This window comes from Pistacia vera, unplaced genomic scaffold, assembly GCF_008641045.1.
Source record: "Pistacia vera cultivar Batoury unplaced genomic scaffold, PisVer_v2 Contig520, whole genome shotgun sequence".
Taxonomy (NCBI): Eukaryota; Viridiplantae; Streptophyta; class Magnoliopsida; order Sapindales; family Anacardiaceae; genus Pistacia; species Pistacia vera.
Window position 1 is genome coordinate 776,205 of NW_022196358.1, and position 6,642 is coordinate 782,846.

Consider the following 6,642-nt stretch of genomic DNA (forward strand, 5'->3'; position numbering starts at 1 on the left):
TGTGTCCTAAACACAGAGAGAGAGATAGGATAGAGATTCCATATGCATCAACAATTGGATCCATCATGTATGCCATGCTATGTACTCGGATTAATGTCTAATGTGCTTTGAGCACTTGTGTAGATATCAATCGGATCCAAGTGAGTGTCACTGATGGATTTTAAGAACATTCTTAAGTCCCGAAAGAGGATAAGGATATGTTCTTGTATATGGAGAAGAGGAGCTCACTGTAAGAGGATACAGTGATGCTAGTTTCCAAACAACAAGATGATATTGATCGCAATCAGGTTTGTATTTTGTCTCAATGGGGTGCGGTGACCTGGAAGAACTCCAAGCAAAGCACTATAGTAGACTCTACAATGGAGGCTGAGTATATTGCATTAGCAGATGTGGCTAAGAAGGCAGTCTGGATTAAAAGTTTGTCACTGAACTTAGTGTGATTCCCACGATTGTTGATCCAATAGACATCTATTGTGACAACAATGGAGCAATCACCTCAAGCCAGGAACCACGGTCTCATCAGAGTCCAGACACATCCTTAGAACGATCCATCTCATCAGAGAAATAATTGAGAGGAAAGATGTGCAGATCAGCAAAGTGCATACAAACGACAATCTCGCAAATCCATTGATAAAGCCTTTGTCAAAGCAGAAGCATGAAAGGCACTTGAGATCATTTGGTATTAAATACATGAATGATTGGCTATAGTGCAAGTGGGAGATTGTTAGAGTAGGTGCCCTAGAGCCAATCAACTATTGTAGAATTGACTCTTTGTAATAATGTTCATTGATCAATAAAAGGCATTTTATTCTATATCGCGTAAATCATCATTGTATGTATTAATATATGTCCTTAGAATGGTAGAACCATGATGGGGGTATCAAGTGTTTCAAATCTTAATAGTGAGAACCCTATGAGCACATATGGTGGCCGTTCTAGAAACGTCCGTAGCCCTAGTATTATTCTCCATAGTATTATTCTGAAGTAAGGGCATAGATAATATGGTAAGGATATCATAGTGTTGAACGACACTGTCGAAAGGCACTGACTAATCTCACTTGTCAAGGTTGTTTGGTGACAACCTGGTGCAACATATGGTTGCTTGTTGCAGGCAAGTTCACTGGACTGACCCACTAGAAGATTCCATATAGATGGTAACCCCAGTGTCTATAAAACAAATCCTCTAATGAATGGTGGTGCATGTGATCTTCAGACTTGAGATCACCAGAGCGCCTTGTGCACTAATTGGTGTAGTTTAACACTAGCCCAACACAGTTCTATTCAAAGTTGTCAATACAGTAGTGATTGGCTGCATCAAGGAGTGTATCAAGACTATGGTGGATCGAAAGAGGATTCATCACTCTCGGCTATGGGGAAAGTTATCTCATGGTGCAATTTAGTAAATGACAATGACACTAAAATTGTGGCCACAGTGGGATTGAGTTGTTGCTCTATCTAGTTTATAATTCAGGTCATCGGTCCAGTAATTGAATACATAATGTCGAGAGTAATCGAGGTTGACACTATTTCTATGCCCCAGTCTCATTGAGATAATGGATGATGAAAGGATCGGATTGTAAGGTAACCATATCATTGACAAGTAGCTGCTTCGCTGAATCTGAATCTATCGGGTGACCATGATGCCTTGGTAGGGGCCAATCTTAGTCTGTGTGTAGTGAGACGATTAATTGGTGTTAATCGCGATACTACACACTACCGGTATGATGAGGAGCCTACGGGTCATGTAAGAGTAGGTGCCCTAGAGCCAATCAATTATTGTAGAATTGACTTTTTGTAATAATGTTCATTGATCAATAAAAGACATTTTATTCTATATCGCGTAAATCATCATTGTATGTATTGATATATATGTCTTTAGAATGGCAGAATCGTGACGAGGGTATCAAGTGTTTCAAATCTTGATAGTGAGAACCCTATGAGCNAAGAGTGCATGCGGATGAGGGCTATATCTGAGTACCTGAGAGAGAGATTTTACACGCACATGGCCAAAGGTTTCGAATCCATGCATAACCAAGTCTGATCGGCTAGAATGAGGAGAAGTCACGTATAGCGGGAGCGAGTCCCGGCCATGCCTCCGGTAAGATGAGGCCGTGACTACTAAAGAGAGTTAACAAAAAAGAGTTATGAGAAAGAGAAACAAAAAGAGAATCAGTAGAAGTCACGTAGAGTGGGAGAAGCCCCGGTCGTGCCTCTGGTAAGATGGGGCCGTGACATTCAATAGCAGGTTGGTAGAAATAAATTATGAGAAATGAGAATGAGATAATAGAGAGAATTAAAGAATGAGAAGGAATGAGAAAGCTTGAGAAAGCTTAAGAAAGAATGAGAGAGTTTGAGCATGTACAGCTCATACAAGCATGCACCATAATTTTCCTTCATGGTGAGTATAATGAGAATAAGAGAGAACCATGATTGTCCTTCATGGTGAGTAAGAATAAGAGAAGGTGAAAATAGAATAAGAATAGAGAGAAAGAAAGAATAAAAAGAGCAAAACAGAGTCAAAGGAGAATAACAGTATTAGAAAGAGAAAAACAGTGAGAATTAGAAATAGAAGAACGGTAGAGTAAGGAAAGAACAAAAGAGTGAGTTGCGGGGACAGGTACTAGAGGATTTACTTACTGAGCATTGTTTTGCTCACCCTGTTGTTCTTCTCTGTTTTGAAGGAAAAAGGAGCAACGGTCGGATGGACGTCGAGGAGCGGAGAGTATTGGCACTACTGTCCACCAGCTATAATATTTTGTATTAATTAGAAAGTTTTTAATACATAGTATTTTGTATTTGTAAAGAATTATATTTTATGAGTAAAGAAAAATTTGAGCCCACTATCTTTCATATGATATACATATCTATATTTTACATAGTATGAACTATAAGAATAGTAGTAGAGAGCAGGTGTTACAAACATGTCCTCTAACTTTGTCACTCTTGGATCTCCCGGTTGATTATTCACCCCTGGTTGGTTATTTGGCAATGTCCTTTGGTTCCATTTATTATTTTGCTAGTTCTGATTGCCCCAAGCCAGATTTGGATGATTTCTCCACCCCGAATTGTATGTGTTGGAGTACGGGTTGTTTGGTTGCCTCTGATTTCCTACCAAGTAGTTCACTTGCTCCAATGATGAAGATGACGAAGCAAATGTGTTCCCCACTTGACACTCGCTGCTCACATGGTTTCCTGCACAAAAATCACAAGTTAGTTTAGGTGCTTGAATAGAGTTTACCTGCATACTTCCCAACTGTTTCTGAAGTGCCATGAGTTGGGCTGAGATAGCTGTGAAGGCATCAACTTCATGAAGACCCGTAGATTTTCTTGTTATTGCTCTCTCATTTGGTCTTTGATATTTATTGCTTGCCAAAACCTCAAGCAACTCATAAGCCTCATCTGGTGTCTTATTCTGCAAGGCTCCTCCCGATGCTGCATCCACCATGGTTTGCACGTTACCCATTAGTCCATTGTAGAATGTTTGGACTTGAAGCCAAATTGGCAACCCATGGTGTGGACATTTCCTCATCAATTCCTTGTACCTCTCCCAAGCCTCATACAATGACTCAGATTCATCTTGTAGAAATGATGTGATATCATTTCTCAGTTTTGCTAATTTTGCTAGAGGAAAGAACTTGGTCAGGAACTTCTGTGCTAGATCATAACAGTTGATAGTTCCGATGGTAGTTATCATTAACCACCCCTACTTTTATCCCCCATGAGAATGGGAAACCCTCAACCTAATGGCGTCATCTGACACTCCGTTCGACTTGAAGGTGTCACAAATTTCTAAGAAGTACGCAATATGTTGATTCGGATCTTCCTTCAAATCACCATTAAACCTTACCGACTGCTGGATCATCTGGATGATTGTCGGCTTTATCTCAAATGTGTTGGCTTGGACTGCTGGTCTCGCAATGCTCGAACCATTGCCATTAACAGTGGGAACAAGAATTCCCTTAGTGTCCCATTTTCTTGTTTTCTGCCATTTCACACTATTGCTTTCTTCTATTCAACCACTATATCCTCTCTTTCTCTTCTCTCTCTGTTAAGACGTCTGCGCGTTCTCTCAATCTCAAGATCACACAGGAACCTTGGCTGACTTCTCGCTCTTCGCATAAACGCACAAATAAACTAAAGAAAGTGAGATCACAAACCAACTGAAATTGAAAACAAAATTAAAACTTCAATCTAGCTAACTATAGAAAAACTCAATGTTACTTAAAACTCAATCCCCGGCAACGGCGCCAAAAACTTGATGCGTGTTCCTACAACATGTAATATGTAGGAAGTATACTAGCACACAGTAATAGAGTGATGAGTGAGTATCGTTCCCCGAGGATTGTGCTAAGCACTTAGTTTTCTACCGTTTTCAAGTTGAAGCAATCGAATCTTTTGGATTAAAGGGAGCAATTTAAACTATACTAAAACAAAATTTTACTAAAATAAAAGTAAACTATGAAAGCAGATTTAAAATATGGATAAAATCAATTCAAACAAACGGTAGGGTTTGACTTCATTTGGACTCTTGGGTTCTTTCTAAAGAATTAAACTAAATTCATATTCACATGCATTGATTGTAATCGAACTCTCAAAAGTGTCAAACATACCTTCTCAGGCTACGTTTTCCTACTCTTCCCTATTAACCTTCCACACCCCAACAATTGAGGGTTAATAATCTAAGCTCTAAGCACAAGATCCTATATGGATTTCATGGTTCTTGAATCTATCTAGCATCCAATCTACAATGGTGATTCCCAAGAACCTAACATGATTCATTTGTCAATCCCATCATGTTCATCACATATAAACAAATTTCAGAGTAATCACACAATGAAAGCAAAATCATATGAAAAGAAAAATAATCTATTACTTAACCCATGAAATTCCGATTACAATCAAAACCCTAACCCAAAATAGGTTTGTTCTGCTGAATCACAATACAACACAAGAAACGAAAACCAAAGTTCAACATAATGTAAACAAGAGAAAAGAAAAGAAATCTCCCCAAATGACGAATCCACTGGTATAAGCCAATCTTCACCTCTCTTTTCATCTCAGTTCGCTCAACAACAATCTAAGAAAATGTAAATAGCTCAAAACCCTACTTGAAGACGAACCCCCAGCAAAAAGACTAAGTTTTTCTTTTATCCTCGTCTAATCCTCAAAAAAACACTAAAAAGTAAAACTGTACGTTTACAAAAACTGGAAAATGCAGACTTCACCGCGGCGACAAAAGAAGCTGAATCTGGTGCGTGACGGCTCATTTCGCCGCAGCGAAGAACAACCTTCGCCGCAGCGAACTTCCTGAAAAATTTGAAATTACAGAATCGCGCTCCGCTTGTTTCTTTGCTTGAATCTTCGATCTACGGTGCTCTCCCTTGAACAAGCTTCATCGTGCTTGACTCTACTTCAAACTCTCCCAACTTCTGAATTCACTTGCTTCTGAGTCCAGAAACCCAAATCTGTCTTTATTCGCTCAAATGACCATTTTAACCTGAAACACGAAAGGTAAGGAATTAAGTAGCAATTCAAGCATAAATGAACTAAGAAGTATCTAAAATCCGGCCTAAAAGCTTAAATAAACTAGTATATCCCGATTATCACTTGCTTATCTAAGGATTGGGGTTGGTGACTTATGTTGAAATTGACTTCGAACAAGCTAGGTCCAAAATCCTGTAAATGTATTTGTGGGGTATCGAAAGGAGACCAAAGGATACTCTATTTCTACCACCCAGAAAAGCGCAAAATTTTGTTGCTCATTCTGGTGTCTTCCTAGAAAAGGAATTTTTTTCTAAGAAGTACTAGTGGGAGAAAAGTAAAACTCGATGAAGTTCTAGAACCACAAATTATACTAACGAAGACAGATGATATGCCATAAGTGGTTGAACATCATTAGGAGTTACTCCACAAACTGTGGTCAAAGTGAACCACCTCAGGTAGCACAAGAGCTACGTAGATTTGGGAGAGTATGCCATGAGCCTGAGAGATACGGTTATCTCATGACTCACATGGTGACGTACTAGTCTACCAAGATGATGAACCTAGACCTACAAGACGTTATATTGGATCTAGATTTCGTTAAATGGCTTGAAGCCATGAATCTGAGATGGACTCCATATACCAAAACCAAGTATGGTCTCAACTGAACCACCTAAAGGGTAAAACCCATAAGGTGTAAATGGGTCTTCAAAAGAAGATTGACATGAATGCACAGGTGCATACTTATAAGGCATGGCTAGTTGCCAAAGGTTTCAAACAAATTTATTGTATTGACCATGAAGAAACTTTTTTGCCGGTTGCCATGATTAAATCCATCCATTATGCTTACGATTGCTACATATTATGACTATGAATTGGCAAATGGATGTCAAAACATCTTTCTTGAACAAAAACCTTGAAGAGGATTGTGTTATGACACAACCTGATGATTTCGTTCTTGATGGGCAAGCTGATAGGGTATGCAAGTTGCAAAGATCCATATATGGACTCAAGCAAGCTTCAAGGAGCTGGAACATCATTTTGATGAAGCCGTAAAGAATTCGGTTTTATCAAGAATGAAGATGAGCCTTGTGTTACAAGAAAGTGAGTGGGAGTGCATGGCATTCCTAATGTTGTATGTCGATGACATACTTCTGATCG

At 39.1% G+C, this 6,642-nt stretch overlaps 1 non-coding gene across 1 annotated transcript; it reads left to right on the forward strand.

Moving 5' to 3' along the window:
* The first annotated feature begins 3,503 nt into the window (after window positions 1-3,503).
* LOC116106717 lies at window positions 3,504-3,610 on the forward strand. The gene has a single exon (XR_004124346.1). It is a non-coding gene; the product is annotated as a small nucleolar RNA R71 (small nucleolar RNA).
* The last annotated feature ends 3,032 nt before the right edge of the window (window positions 3,611-6,642 follow it).